At 41.7% G+C, this 21,118-nt stretch overlaps 1 protein-coding gene across 2 annotated transcripts in view; it reads left to right on the plus strand.

Moving 5' to 3' along the window:
* Window positions 1-21,118, plus strand: part of LOC118210270 (homeobox protein PKNOX2-like) — a 57,449-nt gene that overhangs the window by 3,855 nt on the left and 32,476 nt on the right. The window contains exons 1-2 of one of the 2 annotated variants that reach the window (XM_035386301.1): window positions 8,708-8,856; window positions 13,633-13,737. The gene's annotated coding sequence lies outside the window, so the exon portion shown is untranslated. Of the gene's footprint in view, window positions 1-8,707; window positions 8,857-13,632; window positions 13,738-21,118 lie in introns of those variants that run through there. The other variant, XM_035386300.1, reaches the window with a different exon arrangement.

The following is a 21,118-nucleotide window of genomic DNA, read 5'->3' on the forward strand; positions in this document are numbered from 1 at the left end:
TTGAGGTGGCTGTGTTGGGCTGAGCTGGGCCAGGCTGGCGTGGGCTGCATACAGCTGCGGTGTGGGGGCTGTGTGGGGGCTGTGTTGGGCTGTGCTGGGCCAGGCTGGAGTGGGCTGAACACAGCCGCGGTGTGGGGGCTGTGTTGGGCTGTGCTGGGCCAGGCTGGAGTGGGCTGCATACAGCCGTGGTGTGGGGGCTGTGTTGGGCTGTGCTGGGCCAGGCTGGAGTGGGCTGCACACAGCCGCGGTGTGGGGGCTGTGTTGGGCTGTGCTGGGCCAGGCTGGAGTGGGCTGCACACAGCCGCGGTGTGGGGGCTGTGTTGGGCTGTGCTGGGCCAGGCTGGAGTGGGCTGCACACAGCCGCGGTATGGGGGCTGTGTTGGGCTGTGCTGGGCCAGGCTGGAGTGGGCTGCATACAGCCGCGGTGTGGGGGCTGTGTTGGGCTGAGCTGGGCCAGGCTGGAGTGGGCTGCATACAGCCACGGTGTGGGGGCTGTGTTGGGCTGTGCTGGGCCAGGCTGGAGTGGGCTGCACACAGCCGCGGTGTGGGGGCTGTGTTGGGCTGTGCTGGGCCAGGCTGGAGTGGGCTGCACACAGCCGCGGTGTGGGGGCTGTGTTGGGCTGTGCTGGGCCAGGCTGGAGTGGGCTGCACACAGCTGCGGTGCGGGACTGCCGTCAGGTGTGATCACTAAGCCCTGCTGATCCCAGTGACTCTCCGAGGAGCGTGGGGGGTTCTGCCATTGTTCGTGGGTCAGCGTAGAAACAGCTACTGGAGCAAACTGCCTTTCGCCTACTCAGCAGTTCTGCCTCGGCTTAGCCTTCACTCTGCCATCGGGGACCTGTTAGGCTCAGCACGATTGCTTGATTTATACTTTTGGGTGAACGATTCAGGTACTTAAAGGTACATTTGTGCGGGGTGAATTGTGCTGTAAGCAATTTTGAATAGAGCATCACTGTAAAAAAAATTTTGTTAAGGTGGCTCTACTTAAAATAATGAGTAGCCGGACTACCTTAAAATCTTGACTTGGACAAACAACGGATCTTCAGTTCTTCATACTTATGTTCACAAATGTATCCTCATGAGCCCTGGCAAAAAGGTTTAAGGGCCATATTTACTAAGCATGCCCCAAATTATCGTCAGTGCTGCAAAATTATGCGTCGCCGCATGATTTCAATTTAGCGGGTTATTTACTAAGACTGTTTATGTAAATGAGCACCGACTCGGCGAGTTCATTTAAACGCAGTCGGTTTTTAGCATGCGTCTGAATATGGCAGGAAAGCAACATTGCTGTTCCATCTCTAGTGAAGTTGGGTTTTTGAGAGGTGCCAGGATCCATGGATTCATGGAGTTCAGTGTTTAATGTTAAATGTGTTCAGCTAATTCGCTTGGTGTGTTGACAGAGCCTCATCTTCTTGATGCTCCAAGTGGTTAATGGAAAAGAAACAGCCACCTGGTCACAGGCTGTTATAATGAGCACTCACCGGATTGGTCGGTATGGTCAGCTATTTGGTTTTTGCATGTGGCTATGTGGCTGGTCTCACGTTGCCATGGCAAATGTGTTTCCTTAATTAATATTAGAAGGTGCAGAAAAAACCTGTGCGCACACATTATAGGGCGTTTTTATTTACTGTTACAGTTATTCCTCGCCTCTGAAACAATCATACAGACCTTGGTTTTAATTGTATCCGTTTCGATCACATTTGTAATTTAAATGGCTAATGACTAGACTTCTGAAATGTTAAAGCTGTTTGAAGTAAAATTTCATAGTGCCAGGATAAATATTCTCTGAATAAATGAGGAAAATCCTCTAACATGTTGGCGATGTTTCCTCTTATGAATGGCCGTGTTGATCTTGTGTTGGAAAGAAGTTAACACACATTTTTTTTTTTGCAGATGTTAAAAACAGATGGAACTACGATTACGTAATGGCCACCAGCCATGATAAATCACCTGTAGCAGGTCATATGTATATATTTCCATTCTCTCCTCCCATATTTTTGCGGTCTAACGTCGGAATGATCTAAAATATTGTACATGTCCATTAACCCAAACATTCAAATTTTGCAAAAATGCAATTCTCTCGTTTTACCAGTATAACATTTTTAAAAATGTCTTCATTATTCATGCTGTATACATTGACCAGGAAAAATGCAGAAAAAAACCCCTCTTTCTTTGTCTGTTTCTTTTGTGGAAAGCTGATAATAGCTCTGAATTTATACAGCTACATTTAGAGACATAGGAACCCACTAAACAGAAATCATTATGTTGTTGAGGCTGAACTTTGTGGTGTGAAAGATGTTTTAAGCCTGAACTCAATTGCAGATAAAATAAAAAACTATTATATTTTGAAATAGGGTTAAAAGAATGATCTACTGGTTAATTTTATCCCAGAGATACAAAATTCAGTTTGCATATTTAATTTTTAATTTCCTAGCATGCCATACTTGAGAGAACTGCTCAAGTGGTATAACACTGCAGTAGTAGTTATTAGCCACAGATGTATCCTTAATGTTGAGCCATTTCAGGATTGTAAGATCATTACTTTTTACACATCTGTGTAGGTAAAATGTGAATTTTGTTTCCAGTGAATTTGTTGTTTCTGTGTTTTTGGGTTTTCTATTCTGAATAAAAGTACAATACAGGATAGATCAGTTATCTCCCCATGTAAGTGGAAGGCAGTAAATTGTTGCTGGGATTATAAAGTTTTTTCTGTCCGTGGCATATGATATGATTTGAAGTCCCCCTAAAGAAAGCTCTCTGAAAAGAACACATTGACCTCAACCCCGTGAACCCAGTCTTGTTCCGCCAAATCGTCGTTTTGTTAGTTTAAAATGACCTGTAAATGGTTTATATTGGTTCTGTTTTATTTTAACCATTGATGGGTAATTCTTCCCACCCTGAAGGAAACATTCTAAACTTCCATTTCAGTGTTTAGTTTATGCATAAAATTTTAGAGTCAAAGATCTTTACCAATTTCCCCCTTTTTCTGGGCTGAAATTACAGTGCAACAGCATTAAAAAAAAAAAAAAAAAAAAAGTCTGCAATGAAGCTTCAAATCTACAAAAAATATTGGCCTAATGCTTAGGAATAACAACATTGATTATTATTCCATATACCAGCATATTTGTAATCAATGATTTTAATCAATGCATGAAGCATAAAGTAACTAATGATAACCCAGCATAGTTCAAACCCTGTTGAAAACAGTGTTGTTTATATAGTTCAGAAAACTCTGATTTTTGGTTGTGGTCATCAGTTGCCACACCATTTATGCACTGAACTCTTCATCTTGTGTCCTTCAGTGTTTTCCAAGTGGAAACAATTGCTGGAGTGAAGAAGTATCATGCTTGTTATTCTTATTTTATTGTGTTTAGGTGGTGACGATAGCCAAGCTCTAAGTACTTGCACAGACACAGACACACACACATGCATGCACAGTCAGTGTAAAAGTTTATGAATGGAGTACAATACAAAATCAGTTAAGGTCCACATTGTTACAAACTGTGGTTATTTTTCATTGCCTTATTTTTATAGCATGCTATGGCTGCTTCCCATTAATATCCATCTGTTCCACAATCTCCTCTTCTTCTCCTTTCCACTCCTGTCCATCTGAATGGCTCTCAATGTATCAGGTCCCATCCCTTCCCAGTGAAAATGTAAACAGTAACAGAGTAACAGAGCGGGGCCCAGTTCACACTCTAACCATCCAAGGAATGTCACGTGCAAAAATATACAGAAAGAGTTAGCTGTCTCTTTCCAGCACCCTGATACTGACAAAACCCACTGCTTGCCTTCATGCAGAGCCTTCCTCTTTATTATCTTAATGTTCTGTGGCTCAGTTAACCTGGCGTAGCTGAAAAATGATTTGCCTTTACAAACCAAAACATGGCTTGTGTGTAGCCTTTTCTTATGGCCCACATATGTTTTACACATCCACAGGCTCGAGGCTAGGGGTTACTTAGTCAGGCATTCTCAGACCTTCTATTGATAATTGTCCTTTGGATGGAAAACAGAATTCCCTCAGTCAAAACACCATCGTCACACATATTGTCTTTAATATAAAATTAATGTACAACATCATATTATATGTTCACTTTTAAATTGCTTTTAAATCGACTATTATGTTGGCAATCAATATTGTAATATTGTGGCAACAGTGATGGTAAGCTTGACAGTATATGATCGAAAATGGTATTTTATCTCCTTAAACCCCACCTGCCCCCCCCCCATTTGCTCAGTCTATGATCGTTTCCAACAGCACCCACCCCAAACTTTGCCTGTGTGTTTGCACACATGGTTGTGCATGCACGGTGTCTGGCTTTGACAAATTCTAAATCTGGCAACCCTAGTGCTCAACAAGACCTAGCACTCTGCCTGTGCTGTCCCCTATTGCTGACTGTGTTGCTGTTGAGTGACTGCTAACTCCTTATTTCATTTTTAGTACACTGTACGTAGTATTGCTTGTTCCAGGAAGCCGTAACGTTAAATGAGCAGCCTGTTCTGAATTTATCTACCTGGTGGAGGAGATTCAATTCTCAGGCACTGCTTGCATTGATGTCACGAGGTCGTCTATAACTTGGATCATTAGCAGTAGCTAGCTAGCCACGCAGGTATTTGTGGTGAACCTGCCCGCATTGGTAGGCCCAGGGCCCTCAGTGAACCTGCAGGGGGTTTGCATCTGTGTGCCATTGCTACTGGACTGGAACTGCAAGCTACATCATGCTGAGCACAAAATAGCACAGCTGTTTGTGGGGTTTCACTGTGGTGACCTGCTCCACAGTATGCTATGGAATCCTGCTAATGCATATTTCAATTGGGGCAAGCGGCGCATAACAGGACAATGGCATTTCCCCATGGTGTGAGGATTTGAATTTAAAATGCCGTGCTTACCTCACGGCACGGAATCTACTCTTGTGATCCTCTGGTCTGGTTAAGTGCCATCTGTCAACAGTTCACAGTTCTTAATATAGCTGTGAAAATATCTTATTGCATCAGATTCATTGCTGCAGTTCTTTTTCTGTTTTCTTCTATCTAATCAGGTTCCTAATTAGAGTGTATATTTGATTTTGATTGACTGAAGAAGCTGCAGATATTTCTTGCTGTGGGGAATAATCAGACTGTGTGTCTACGGGGCTGTTGCGTTTACCTTCTCATGAGGGCTACCCTTGGCTTATGACGGAAATATGAAATTATGTTATTGTCTGATTGTCAGTCACTTGGGATTTCTCATATTTCCGTGGATTTTTGAGCATTTGCTTCAGGCCAATTCCAATTTAAGCATCAGAAAAAGTTTATCAATATTCTAGGGTAAACTGAACTGAAAACAAATCTTCTCTGTGGAAGAGGTGAAAATTTTTAAATTTTAACACAGGTCAAGCTTTTAATGTTGTTATTTCAATGGGCATAATAAATGTTATAATTTCAGATTTGCTTAATTAAACAGAGCAAGCCATTTCTATCTTGTTTCTAGAATGAGGGCTGGCCTCAGTTGCCAGACTCAGAATCTTATTGGACTATCAGCACAAGCAGGCCATATTCTTGGGATTTGATTGGCTCATAAACTAATGGTAAATTTGCTTCTTCTGTTGAATCGTGTTCTTGGGTACATGGGGCTCTAATGGGAGAATCACCCCACATATAATGTGTATGAGTCAGCTTGGCAGACACATACAGGCAGTCAATGATTGTTCTATTTGAAAATATCTCTGGTTTTATGCATTAATTATACATTTTATTCCCACCTCTGACTACATTTGATGCCTTCATATTTTTCATGCATGGATATAAATTTTCATTTTCATGCGTGGACATAAATGCTTCAGTTTGACATTTTGCAAGTTTTGGATGATTTCTATTGGTCATCAAGTTTGAGTTGATCTAAATTTTCTTTTGAATAGCAACATTTGAAAAACACACTTCATTTTCCCCTGCTTAACTGGGGATTATGCTTGTCAATTTCTAAATAAATAATTGAGTAATTTATGTTCTCATGAACATGTCAACGTTTCAGACAGCACTGTATCTGTATGCATTACATTAAATTACATTACATTGCAGGCATTTAGCAGATGCTCTTATCCAGAACGACTTACAAAACCTTTACATAGCATTTACATTGCATCCATTTATACAGCTGGATATATATACTGAAGCAATATATTACACTGCCACCACGGGTATGCAGGTCATATAAGTTATACGTTGCTATTGAAAGCTATTATATAGGTTGTTATTTGAGTCAAAATGGTCATCACATTTTTTTATTTAATCACTTTTTATTTCAGCCACTGCAAACAGCAAGTAGTCCACTTCGAGAGTTTACTTCCACTTGTTATGAATGAGAATGGCATAGCATTAATAGCCGCATGTATGACCTGGAAAATATATGACGTTATGGCATGCTGAAGCCATGCAGGCTTAGCTTCTGCTCGAAGTTTCATTACTGTCAGCTGTGTTCCCCTTGGAACAGTAAATGATTTCAGACTCTGTCTATCTCCTCTACTGTCAGCGCCTGCCAACTGTATCAGTCCCTCTGAATGTGGTGCCAGTGCACTGTGACTAAAACTAAAATCATGCGATGAATAACCGTCCCGTTTCCTGTACAATGCCCAATTTTGAATGTTTATGGAGGGATGGGGGTGGAGCTTCACGGGCATGGGAAGTATGGCCAATAATATGCCTGGAACCGGGCTCCATGCCATGGGTATTACCCAATGGGATAAAATAATCCCCATAGCGATGAGGTGATGGACCTGATGCCTGTAACAGAAGAAGCATGGGAAAACATGGGCGGAGGAAATATTCAACAGATACAAGATGCAGTTTTTTTGCAGTAGAATAGCTACTTTTATGTGTACTCAACATGGGGGGTATGCCAGTGGCCCCTGTGTGATTGGACCTGGATGACAGGCACAACCCTGTTATAGCAATGTGCCTCTGGGTTCAATCAGGCGCTAGGACACTGCCTCCACAGGTGGTAGGGCATAACAAGCATCGCCTGTGCATTCTCGGACCAAAGGCTTTCTATATTCTACAGGCAAAATTACATTCTCACCGCTATGTCACTGTGCCAAAGGCATGTTCTTTAGCCAGATGCGCTACCAGAGTACCACATTATGTGTATGTGAGGATGTAGCTGTAGGGAGTAGGGAGGTAGGTAGGTTAGGGACATGGGTGGTGAGCTGCACTGGTTCACCCACCCTTCCATACTGTGAGAACCCCCCATGTTGGGCTGTGTTTTGGGGTGGGTAGCATCTGGCGTTTGGGTGGTTCAGGTAGAACAGAGGCAGTGGCATGAATCTTCACACCGGGACAGAGCCTCACCACATTTCCAGCTTTACCTCACCGCCTGTGGGGAGATGCACTCCCCTAATGTTTCAAAGTAAACTTTGAAAAACGAATGCTGTAAAAATCAGGGTACACGCATATGTGTGTGTGTGTGTGTGTGTGTGAATTGTATGTATCTATTTGTGAATTTGTCTGTGTGTGTGTGTGTATGTTCATGTGTACGAGTGAGTGAATGTAAGAATGTGTGTGTTTGTCCTGTTTGTATGCGTTTGCACACACAGTGAGCAATTATGGCCGTGCTAGTTTGACAAGAGCTTCCAGCGTGATGGCCCGACCCATCAGCGGAGAAGCAGCCCCTCTCTCCTCCCCTTTGCCTGACGGATGACACGTCCCTCCGATCAGCTGGCTGTTAGGCTGGAGCGATAACGGAGGTGAAAAGTGACGTGTCAGCGAGCCCCGCGGAGCACGCTCACACCTGTCTCCTGATTCTCGTTCCTTCCTGAGCCCGGCTCGGGCTGTTTAACAGTCTGGCACGCTGCCGTCGCTCTGCGTAGATGTCCCACTGCCAGGATATTTATAAACTGTTATAGACATTTAATACAGTCGATCACAGCCAGACTGTCTGTGCTCATGATCTCTTAAAGACACCGGCACTCCTGTAAAAAAAAGACGCCAGAGTTCTAGAGAAGCTTGTGATTGGCCGTCGGCCGAGGACAGTGTTGACTGCACAAGGTCCACCCAATTACAGGGCACTGTGGGAGGGGAGTTTCTCGTCGTCTCTGCAGGAACTTGGCCGCCTTTTGTTAATATCAGCGTATTTTGTATAGTTCATTTAGAGGATGAAGAATGAAAATGCAATGCAAGGAGTTTCTGTGTGGGAATGTTCTCAGAAACTAATCTAAAAGTGCTTTCTGCATGTTAGAATTCTCTGTGTCTTTAGCGCTCCATGTGGTGTTAAGAGCTGTGAGCCGAATACAGGGAGGGCATGATTTTCCCCTCTTAGGGCATCTCACCCCTAGAGTCCCAAGCTCACACTACCTGGAGATGTGAGCAAGGAGAAGGATTCAGTCAAGGGCTTTTGGATGAGATGTTGGATGTTAGGTGTCCACATACTTTTGGCTATATAGTGTACATGCATACATTATACATACTGTTTGGTGTCTAGTGTGTTGTGCATGCATTTGTGTCTCTCTCTTCTATATGAGTATAGTGTTATGGGGACATTTGTTAATTCTGTGTATGATAATGTAAACTGGGATTATACTGAAAGACTATATTGAACAAGCCAGCAGTTCAATAGTCTTATCAAGATAATGTTGTTTCAGGTAGGACAGAAGCTGTAAATGTGGAGACGTCCGAGCTCCAACTGGAGTTTTGCTGCATTTCTCATTGCTGTCTCTACTTCTCACCAGGCTGCTGAAGCAGATTTCTGGCCATAACAACAAATAAGCTGTAATTTGGCCTTCCAGGAGACCAAAAAAAGTCACAGCACGAGAACTACTTGGGTTGCTTTCCTGAAGCCATCTGTGCATGTTATCCGCAGATACTTTTTGGAGTCAGTTAACTCAGGTGAGCTTATTTTAAAGGCACCTCTAACGAGCTTCTGGTGTGCAGGCTGGTAATTTTAACAATGGGTGTCAAGCGAAATGAAAACTGTGGCTGTTTGCACACTTTGGTTGTCTGCGAAGTGTGAAATGATAAATAGAGAATGTTGCAGCAATGGTGTAGCTTATAGTTGCTTTCCAAGTCACAAAAGACACTAAATAAAGCCCCCACGATTAACAGATTTGCACTCAGCCCTGCCTTGGCCTTTTCATTCTTGATCAATTGGTTTGAAAGATACCAGAATCATTCTTGAAGTCTTTCAGGAGTTTTCTGCTTCCTTTCTGTGTTGTGGCTTCTGTAGACATGAAAGCTAGTCTTCATAACCACATTCTTCACCGCTCATCCAGTACAATCTAGTACGATTGTTTCACATCCTCTTCCTGGCTAAGAAGCTATCATCAAAGTAACTTTGAACTTCTTGATAATGGACAAGCCATTTATAGCTCTCACCCAGGTTAATGACCCCTTTGACAGATGACTGATTGTCACCATAGCACCAGATATTGCTGATGGATTGTTTACTAATTTTAGCCTGATGGAAACTCATGTTTCCGGAAACTTGAGTGAACCTGTGTAGCGAGGTTTGGTCAGGTTTATTCAGGACTCAGAGGAGGATCAGTCCCCTGGTCAGGAAGCCAGAGGCCACAAATGTCTCTGTGCATAGTTACATTGTTCCAGTAAAACTACCAGACTGGCCAGACTATTTTCCCATCAAGTGTTAATAGGAAAATTCATTACAAAAAAAGTAATTTCATCTCTTTATAAATGTCATATTATCCCTTGTGGGAATTGAAGTTCGATGGAACGCGTTATCTTGGTGTAGTAGGGGACAGCTGTATATTTTGGATATAGAGCAAACATGACTACATGTTTTTATCCAGTTTAGACGTACAGCTGTTTCACTATGCTACAACAGCCTACATATGTAAAGCTGAGCAATCTGATGTTTAATATTCTGTTTGGCATTTTTACTCCTGCTTTCTGTAACATTGTGTGGAAACGAATTATATGTTCCTCATATATCTGATAATTTAATATAAATTATAAATCTTTAAACTTGGGTGAGTTTTTATTTAGCAACAATTCTGAAGAGCTTTTTCACGTTTCATCAGTTTTGATGTGCAAACTGATTTTTGAGCAGTCGTTTTTAGTGACAGAAATTTCCCCTCAAAATGTGTGCAAACCATAGGGTGTGTTCACACATGCACAGATGTGAAACGTTTTCCCGCAGTTCAGCCCATGAAACAAATTACAATTTGTTGAGCTTTTGTCTCTCTCTCTCTCCCTCTCTATGTATGTATATGTGTATATATATGCACCTCCCTCCTACCCTTCTACCTCCCACTTTGCCAAATGATTGGATAGACTTCCAGTAATTAATTAAATTGTAATTAAAGGCAAAGGAGTCTATTTTGAGCAAAGTCATGCATAAGATTACTTTTATCTAAACTCCTTTTTTCATAAAATCTCTTTTGTGTTATTGTTGGTAGAAATTCAAAAAAATTGTACTTGTTAGTTATTCAATAAATGTGCATATATATTATTCTCTACCAAAAGTTTTAAATAATTTTTTTTTAAACTAAAGGTTGGCCTTATAATTTTTGGCCTGCACTGTATATATTATCAGCTTGAAAATGGTATTGTTCAAGGTTTCTGGGTGGCTCATCCGGCTAAGGCACTATTCTAGTGCATGAACTATGGATGGCAGCCTCAGTAGGCTCTAGCGCTCTCCAAGGATGAGAAGGTTTCAGTGAGCCAGCACTTCTTCTCATAACTCGCTAGGGACCCCCACTGCTGTGTATTAATACGCTCTGTCTAAAGTCACAGGTACATGAACATTCAGACAGATTTAGGGAGAAATAACATTCTTATGAGTATGCGTATCAGTGCCAGCAGAAGCATTATTTTCTCTTTTTTTCAGACAGCGTGCTCTCTATCTTCTCAATTGACTAGAAAGAAGCAAAATACAATGTTCTGTTTTCATATCTCCACTGGTGGACAAAGCACCATGGCTTTCAAAGATTAACTGCAGCAGTTACCTGCCCACGAGGAGGTCTAACCTGCCAGTTTTACCTTTCATTGAAAATTAATCACCCTCTCTTTTAAGCTCAGCATTCTGGCTCAGAAGCCTGACGCTCCTCTCTTGCGTGTTATGGAAATTAAATTATAGTATAATGTCACATGCTTTATTACACAGAGAGGCTATGAATATGAATCAGCCTGCTGTTGTCATGGCAATACAAATTCAAAACCTGGAAGCGGCTGTTTTACTGCAGTACTATGAGGAAGCTGGGGTGGATGGCTTGTGTGTGTGTGTGTGTGTGTGTGTATGTGTGGCAAGGGATTGTGGGAAATGAGTCTCACTGCTCCTATTTCATGACCTTAGTTAACATCACAGGAATTGGAGCTTGTGCATAGATCATTAGATCATTCTTCTGAAAAGTAGTAGCCCATTTGCTTTTATTTGTGCTACAACTGAAGCCAAATCCCATAAAACTTACAAAATGACTGCAAATTATTCATAAAGGGGTGAGGTGAAGGGTGTTAACTTTTGTTAGAATATTGGGGGACTTAAATAAATTGACCCGTAGAACTGCAACCCTTTGGTGGGTCTGGGGGCATGCCCCCAAGAAGAAAAGAACAGCTGTGAAATTATAATTTCTGATGAATTCTACAGGTACTACAAATTACTGATCAGTAAGGCTGGGTGTTCTTCACAGAAAATATTGTCTCGGAGCAATCACGGCAAAGTTGTTGAAAATCATGAAAAACTGAAAAAAGGCAAAGAAATCATGGAGTTTTTTTAAAAGGCGAATTTATTAGAATGAATAGATCTCATGCACATCAGTGTTTCTTTCAAGTTTGTTTTGGTACAATAGGGTCATTGGGAGGTTTGAGTCTTGACTGATGTCGTTGACTGATGTTACCATAAGAGGGAAAGGAGCACCGGGCATCTACATTGTTAACAGGAGCCATCAAACAATTGATTGCAACAACAGACAAGGAAGGGAATCTTGATCCCAGTGCATTCCAGAAACTGTATACATTCTCACACTTTCTTTCTCCCAGCATTTGGGAATAGGCTATTATTAAAATGCGTGGGCCTACACAGTGGCACAGTTGGCTACGTTAGGGTTGACAATTACCATCCAAAATTGCTTAAAAATCATCAAAAGCACAAAAAAAAAATGATAAAAAAATGGGGAAAGTCACAGAATCCGTGTCACAAGCGACTTCCGTGACAAACACTCAGCCTTACCAGTATATCACATCATGAAATCCACATAATTTTTATTATATGAAATTATTTTTCTCATCATCATGCTATATTATTGGGTCGGGGGGAGGGGGGTTACTTGGTCTGTTTTGTTACATTGGGGGGTTGTAACCTCCCTATCCCCCCCTTGTGAATTATGCCCTTGGGTGAGGTTAAAGATTTTAATACGGATTCAATAAAGTGTAGTGTGGCTTTGAACCAAGGTAATCTGAACACTGAGAGGCCTGTGTAGAAATGATAAAAGTTTCCAGCTACAGTCATTGCTAATAATAAATGGGATTATTCTTGCTGTGGTTGCAATATGCCAAAGGTATTTCAAACACATTCCATTGAATGTTTTATGCTTCCTGCCTCCAGAAGAGTCTTCGCATGAAAACAGGAAGATTTTAGGCTACACGCTGTGACTTCTTCAGACCCCGTTCACATAAGTCAAAATGAATGGACAAATGTCACCCGGTGAATCACACTACTCCAGGGAAATGAGAAAGCCAGCTGGCTGTAGTATGCTGACCGTGTAATGGGCATATTTATGTTTGTCATATATTTATATTTGTAACATGAAGTATAGGGCTTTGTTAACACACGCAGGACTGCAACAAGTGGTCGTCACTCAGTGTCTTAGAGAATACATCAATATGAATTGCCTTCTGACATATCTGTGTTGATAATGCTTTTATCAAGCCAGAAATAAAATGGAGTGGGAGCTTTTCTCAATCTACCGTGTGATTGAATTATAAAGACTTCTTGAGTGAGTCTCTTGGTGGACGGCTTGGAATTTGTGGGTCCAACTGCCGGAGCAATGTGGTGGGCCAGGGTTTCAGGAATGCTGATGCTTCCTCTGTGGTTTGGAAGCAACACAGCGATTAGCCCTCCTGTCCCCCGGGGAGAGCTAGTTCTAATTCACTTTGACATCAACAGGAAGGGCAAGTCTGTCTCGGGAGAAGAGGGGGGGGGGGGGGGGGGGGGGCGCATAGCAGGGCCATACATGCTTGGGTAGCTGCTAGAAGGATTACGGGGATAAAATGTTTTCTTTGTAATGAGGAGAAACTGGAGAAACCCCCCCCCCCAAAAAAAGCCACCCACATTCTCGCCGTGACCCCGACAGTGGTATCCATAGACGGCAAGGCCTCCGTCCTATCCCTCTCTTTCACATCCTGTGGACACACAGACCCTATTCAGCTGTATCAGCACTGCGTACACAGACTATTAGAGTTAGAGGACACTATCGCATTTCTACTTTAACTGTGAGTCAGGAAACTCTCTGAGGTCATAGAAAGTACACCAAGGATTCAGGAAGAAGTCACAATTAACCCCGGCTGTGCCCAAAACAAATAGTGATTGTTGCCTCCTCTCTCTGCTCTTCCCTCTCATTTCCCTCTGAATATGAATAATGGCGCTGCGCTTTATGATTAGCCTGGTTAGGTGAACAAAGCTTATGTGAACTGTATCTGTTGTTTTTACAGAGGAGATTGTGCTGAGGAGAGTGAAGGTTGAGGAGAGGGAAGGCATAGTGTGAAGAAGGCTGAAAGCTGAACACAAAAATCTTCTATGCTGACAATGAACTAACCGTAAGTAATCACTTCATATTTTTGGTTTCGATGTATAAAAATAATCCATGACAGATAATGAATTGCTTTTACATAATCCCATTCACAATATAAAAAATGTTATTATCCAGAGGGCCTCCTCACCACTGTCAATATGTTGTCCCCTTGTGGGTGAGCCATTTTGTTCATTCTTGGGCTTGTGCATTGTGAATGTCTCTAAACTTTTGCACTCATATAATATCACAATTTGCGCTGAAATATTTGTTCTAAGTTAGGACTAATCATTCGCCATATTCCTGTCCTACCTTATCATATTGAACTGATGGGTGAATCAAACCTGACTGGATAGTGAACGATGATGTGGAATACCCAGCATACAACTGCTTTTTATTTTAATATCTGTCTTGAAGACAATGGAAAGGATAGACCAGTCTGGATGAAGAATCAAAAAGGAAGAAAAATGGCCACCTTTCCTGATTATTTGCTTGCAGCTGTGGTATTGTGTGTCTTCGGTATTCTGTGGCTGCTTGTAAGGGCAGTGTATATGTGGAAAGGCTCAGTGGTGGGGCGGTACGGGGTGGGTGGCTGGCGGAAATGCGGATGGGACCATACTGTTGAGGAATGAGGTACCGCATAGGGGCACCACTCACTGGCAGCGAAATGACCAATAAGGTGAAGGGGCACAGAGCCACAATGTAGGGGGCAGAGAGAGAGACAGGCTTCCTTAATTGAGTGTGAAGGCAGCTGGACACTCCAATCTGTTCCTGAGCCTTCCCCACGACGATCCCCCCCCCACCCCCACCTCCTTCCTGACCTGGAAGCGTGCAAGCGACCGCCTCTCTATCCTCCCCCCTCCTCGTCCTCCCCGGGGCCCCACTGAGTATTGTTTTACGGATAATTTTGTTAGCCCTAACAAGATTCCACTAATTAAATCTCCTCCCGGCTAGGGAACCCCCCTCCGCCGTCCGCCAAATCCATTGTTTGTGGATCTTTTTTTAGACAAATAAACGTTTTCGTTCTGTAGGGAGTGAGCAGGAAGGCCGAGACTCCGCTGAAGCCTTAGCTCCTCCCATTTTGTGCGTTAGCCTCTAATAATGAATGGCACGTTGTATTAAGCCGCTCTCTGCATTCCCATTGTCTCCCCTTTAAAGACTTTGAAAGGCAGCATTAAAGAGATAAAATCTTTTATAAGCCATGTTAGACACTTCCCTCATCCTCCATGTGATGACTCCAGTTTCCTGCCCTCTGTAACGCAGCCAATGTCAGTCACTCTGAAGCCCTGGTGCGTGTCACTGTGATCACCGTCAGTCCCTATTTGACCAGGGCTGGCGGGGCCATCTGCAGTGGACAAGAGTGTGTGTGTGTGTGTGTGTGTGTGTGTGTGTGCATGCGTGCGTGTTACAATGCACTGAAAGTCCTCTGCAAAAATAGACTTGTGAAATACTGGGGAAAAAATATACTGTGGTAAAGAGATCATCGTCTTTGTTGAGACAAATGTGGCCGATTACAGTATGATACTGGGGAACTTTTGAGAACAAATTTTGAAACCAAGTAGCCCTCAATCCCTGCTGGCCTGTCTGGCCATTGGTGCTCGCCACATCCCCTAAGAGATTCTGGGAAAGGTGGCCAGGCCTTTCTGAGCTCAGAAGTGCCATCGATCCAGTTTCTGCCTCCTGCCCTTCAGCTTAGAGAGGTGGGGAGTGAAGGGAGATGACAGGCTGTCCCTGCCTGCCTCCACTTCCCCCCCCCCCCCCCAAAAAAAAAGAACCAACATCTGTAAGATCTTTTTAAAATACTTTTTTGTCCTCCCCTCCTGGATATTGGCCGGCATCATTTGTGAAGAAGCTAAATAACTTGGTTTTGACTGTGATTATGCTCCCTCTATTGTCTTGTTTGTGTTTCTGGTTTCTTTAATCATTTTTAAGCATAATCATCATGGAGAAGTGGATTTAAAAAACAAAGAAAAATCAAGTCAGATACCTCTAGTGCATAAATAAGGATACATGTGTTACAGAATATTTCTCTCATCATGCCACGGTATGAAGGAGGAAAGTATTCAACAACAATGTTTTAAATTAAGGAGATTTATTAACCTCAGTAAGCATTCTGAAAGGATGTTTTGTAATTACCATGCCAATGATAATGAAGTTTAACATAATAATGGTGGAATTTAAAGCTTACCTATTGGAAAGTAAATTAATATGTCTATATAGGCTATTTTTGTTTTATAGTGTACTGAAATGGGGTTGCAATTGGAAGGCTTTAGGATGGAGTCCTGAATTTGGCAGTGGTTGCTTGTCCCTTTAGAGGTTACTTAACCTGCATTACTCCACTAAATATTCCGTGCATGATTCCATTGCATAATTAGATGTTTGGTAATACCATACAGCGCATTAGAGTAAGTCAACCCAGTAAAAACTCCTCTAAGCACATAATTATGGAACATTTGCAAGCTTTCATTAAATACTTGTCACAGCTTTCATCCTGTGATATGTTCTCCATTGAGCTCTAAGTGGACCTCATCTTCTGCCTTTTTATAAAGAGAATTTAGAAAATTAGCCTCTGAGCTCAATGGATTTGACCTTCCGCTGTACCCTAAACCATTTAACCAGAGACCCACATCTCCTCGTCGTGTGTCTTTACCAAATATAATTCTAATTATGTTGATTTAGCGCAGTCATCCGCTAGTTTTTTTTTGTATTTTTACGCGTCCCCACCAGCGTTTCCAATTACTCCCACCGTCTGCCGGTAATTATCTCCTGGCTAATGGCCGTCAGACAATCACTCTAAATGAGGCTGAGGGGCTATTGGCCTGACTTCATTAGGAGCTAATGGGATTTTATTAGGTGGCTGACGGTCCTGCTCATCAACAAGAAAGGAAGAAACCAATAGCAACCTACAGGACAGTCTGCTTTTTGCTACAGTTATAGCAGTGTACGTGTCTGTTTACATCATGGCATTAAAACAAAAAATAGAAAATGTGTATCCTCCCAGCAGAAAAAGTATAGTTTTTAATTTAACTATGCATCATTATGGATACTACTGCCAAATGTTGTTCCAGATGCATCTTTACATTTGTGTCAGTTTCATTATTCATACATGCCACTGTTGCTGTTAAATATGTTATACAAATCTTTTTTATGACATATTGAAGACCAGACATGGAATGTAGCTTACATTTACAAAAAAGTGTAAATATGTAATGCCAAAGGTTGTAATGCCGAATAATAAAAATCAGTTCTCTCAACTTTTAACCATGTTTAACTATTTTTCTGGGCATCTCACATATTAAGGCACCATGAGTTAGTCCTTCTTGAAATTAACAAAACCCATAAGCTTGTAAGCATAACTGAATGTCCAAGCATATTGTTTATAGATATAATTTTTGTTTTAGACCCAGTGGATGTTTGGGCCTTGATAGTGTTCCATGGTTTCATTTTACATTTATTTAATTTTTGTTCACCACCACCATTTGGCCACGGTTAAAATATGGTGTCTAACCATTAATTCTGCTCTCAGAGAAATCACTTTCTGTTTCAAAAAAAAGAAGAGTTCTTGCAAGGTCGAGTAGGAAAGCTTTTAAACTGTGTGGTCCTTTTGATAACCAGGGAGAAAGCTCTCCAAATGTGATTTTTTACAACTGAATAACCTCGGCTCCTGGTTATTTGTGTTCAAATCTTTGGTTGTGAGGACAATTTCTCAATCACAAACTTAAATCTGAAAGATCTGTCTGCCTGCCTGCCTGTCTGTCTGCCTGCCTGCCTGTCTGTCCAAAATAAACTTTTCCACTTGTCCTGAAAATGACATTGCATGAATATGGTGTGCAGTTGTAATAGTTTTAACTGTGAAGTGCAAGGAGTCTTTTAAAAATAAAATACTGCTGAGTAACATATATAACTACCTATAGTTATTGTTTATTTTGTGATTATGGTTGTGATTGTAATGCTGTTCGTATCCCTAGACATGTATACTCAAAACAAAGAAAACAATTTTGTGCAGCCAAACGTCTAATCCAGCCCATAAATTTTGATGATTGACAATTTCAAATATGTGACCTGTGTTACAACCCCTGTCGTAAGTTTGTGTTTACATTTGTCTGTGTGTGTGTGTGTGTGTGTGTTTCGTCTGTCTGGTTCGTCTTCTGATTGGCCGTTTCCGTTTTCGGTTGCTCGACTTGAAAATGCCGCTGTTTGCCACCTACCAGCGGAGACTAGCTCTTCAAACTCATGGGTGGTGTGTTGTGTTTAGTGATTGCTTTGTTTGACTTTGCGTATTCAGCCCGATTTTTGTTTGATTCCAATTCCCATTTATCCCTTCAGGTTTGCTTGCTGATTAGATCTTGTGTATGACCACTGACTCGTTCCCTTCGACTCCAATTCTTGCCTCGGCCCTTTTTGTTTGTTTGCCCCGTGATTCTGACCATTCGCTCGTATTCGATTCTGATTCTTGCCTAGCCCCTCTGCTTTGTTTGTTGATTGGATTTCGTGTTTGACCATTCGCTTGTTCTCGACCTTGACTCTCATTTTGACCTCTGCTCACCATATAGTGCTCCGGTTAGTTAGTGTTCTCCCAGCTGGACTACAGGTCCTTCCATGGGGACACAAGTTTGTTATTTTGTTTTGTTATTTTTCTATTATTATTTTTTAAGGTACCCTGGGTGGAGATTTAACACTCTGTTGGGGGTACTCTATTCAGAATTTTGGTTTCGGACTGTCGGTTAACTGTCCAAAGTTCAACGTTCAAAGCCCTTTGCCCAGTACCCTTTGAAGGCTAGCCAGCTTTCGGTTAGATTTGCATAGGCAGATAGGGACCGAAGTTACTGGTCAGATTGCAGTAATGTTCCCTTACCCATTTACCTTATCATTCACCCTGTTACGGTCTGTACCTAGACCGGGTCTTAACACCTGCTGGGGAACCTGTCACACATTACAAGCTGACCATGGCAAGTCTTAAAAAAAAAAAAAAAAAAAAACTGCTTCATCTTTTTCCAAATTCTGTGACAGCCAGATTGTAAATGATGCCACACAAAAAATGTAGGGATTTGTTGATTCATTGATCAATGCTTTCATAAAAGCCTACCCAACAGCAATAAAAAAAAAAAAAAAATACAAATAAAAAACAGGGAATTGTGGTAAATCCACAGGTGCAAATATGCATTAAAAGACCTAACTGGTACTGCACACAGTTCCTGGGAACAGGAGCGTGAGGCCGTGGTCATGATTACCGCCGGTCTTACCGCTCTCCTCTTTGGTTTGAGACACATGGTCTTCCGTGAGACAGAGGGGCTGAAGCGTGCTGCTGTGAATCCCATCGCTCCAGACGGGGAGTCCTCGGAGTCTGCGGAGTCGGGGCTCGGTGTATCTGGGGGACTCGGGAGAGGAAGAGGAGGAAATGCCGAAGCTCTGAGGGAACAGAGACCAGACTGTTTCGGTTTTACTGCCTGTACTCAAGTACAATACAAGGGCTGCAAAACCGCTTTACTGTCAGTCACCGTGCATTTCATAGACCTTTATCATTTCAAATGCTAATTGATATTAGCCAAAAACCACCAATAGACCACCAATTCGATTTGGTACTTGCTAGTCTGGTGGTTTTCAGAAAATTGTTAATAAACACATAAAATGTATAGAAAGGGATGTAAATGGGAATATTATGTATATGATTGGCCCTCCCTGAAAATCTGACTTTCAGACTGCTTTGTATGTAGAATAGAATTAAATATAAAACAAAATTTTCTTTATGGCTATGAAATAAAGGGAATATTCATAGAATGTTTGTTCATAACAGTTGCAGATCCATTGAGAAGTGGTTACATTTTCTGAACAAGAACAGAAAAAGACACAAAATCATGCTTTTGCTCCCCAGTGTCTTTCTATTTAGACATTGAAAACAGAAAGAATGACACTGACTGGTTTAATTTACGAAAGGCTTTAGTCTACCAATCTAATATGAGCAGGCAGGCAGGAGAAAGCAGTACCCTATAGTTTAATAGTTGGGCAGGTTACTAAGCTAACATACCATTGGCTGAGAGAAAACAGATAGCAATACAGACTTATTTGCAAATTCATGTATCGACTGCATGGCTGATTAGAAATTATATGTGGTGTGTCTGCGTGTGTGTGTGTGTGTGTGTGTGTGTGTGTGTGTGTGTGTGTCTGGGGCAATCTGTGCCAGGGTATTACTGCTTGGGGATAATTGAAATGACTATGATATTATTTTTTGCCTGCGGATAAAATGGCGTCTCATGCATGCATGGTCTCTTGCCATGGTCATATTAATGCTTTTCACGGCTGCTTTTCCTATTTGCTTGATGCTGATCTGCTCAATTTCCCCAGTTCAAGTGGGAGGATCAGCTGAAAAAAAATAAATAAATGAGAAATAAAGAAAAACAAAGAACAATGTGCAAAAAAAAATATATATATTATTATTATTTTTTACTAAAGCACATCTTCAGTCTCAAAGCATCTAGAGCAACAAGGCACAATCCCACCCTTTCCCCATTTCCGACACCATTCATTTATGTTTTTGGTCAAGCTTGAATGGCAGTTTATTTATTTAATGACCTTTTTTTATAATTGCCTATAAAAAACATTTGAAATTTTTAAAAATCCAAAGAACAGTATTGTTATCTTTATGCAAACTGTTTGTGATTTAATTCAATTTCCAAACTCGCTGAAGCACTTTTAATTTCTATATTAGTCAAAGTTGATGACAAAAGCTGGCTGAATTTAGGCCTCAGGAGAATTTTTGCCGACCGTTGCCCATCTTGACGCCTGCCTGCTCAGCTCAGTGACCTTTCATCCACGCGGCTGCCAGAGTCTTCTGATGACGCTGACAACACGACAACGCAGGTCTGAAACTGCTGTAAAACATTGTGAAGTTACAGCGCCTAATCGTCTCATTTAAACTGAACCGAATAGGTACGACTGTGAAATACCCTTAATCATTGTGTGTAAAGAGGAAACATTTCTTTCCATGACAGTGGACAGATGGAGTTTGCACTAGCAGGCAGAGGTTAGCTGCCATGGAGTTGTTCTTTTGGCATTAAGAAGTTACTTGCAGTTGTTCAGTAAAATGAAAAGATTATTATTTTTCCCTTTCATAAATGTTTTATACTGATTTTTTTTATTTTTACTTAACAAAAATAAGTACTAATTTGAGTAAAGTAAATATTTTGTTTGCAGCACGCTGAATAATGTTATAGGCTGATACCAGATATATGGTCTATGTGGCATAATGCATCATTGTGTGTGTGTGCGTGTGTGTGTGTGTGTGTGTCCATTTGAGCATTGGGGGGGAGAGCACTACACTGTGGGTCCAGTCCCACATGAAAATAAACATCTGCAGACTCCTGGAATGTGGGAGAAGCCGCTGTGCGGAGGTGTCGACATGTTAAACCACC

This window comes from Anguilla anguilla, chromosome 12, assembly GCF_013347855.1.
Source record: "Anguilla anguilla isolate fAngAng1 chromosome 12, fAngAng1.pri, whole genome shotgun sequence".
Classification (NCBI taxonomy): Eukaryota; Metazoa; Chordata; class Actinopteri; order Anguilliformes; family Anguillidae; genus Anguilla; species Anguilla anguilla.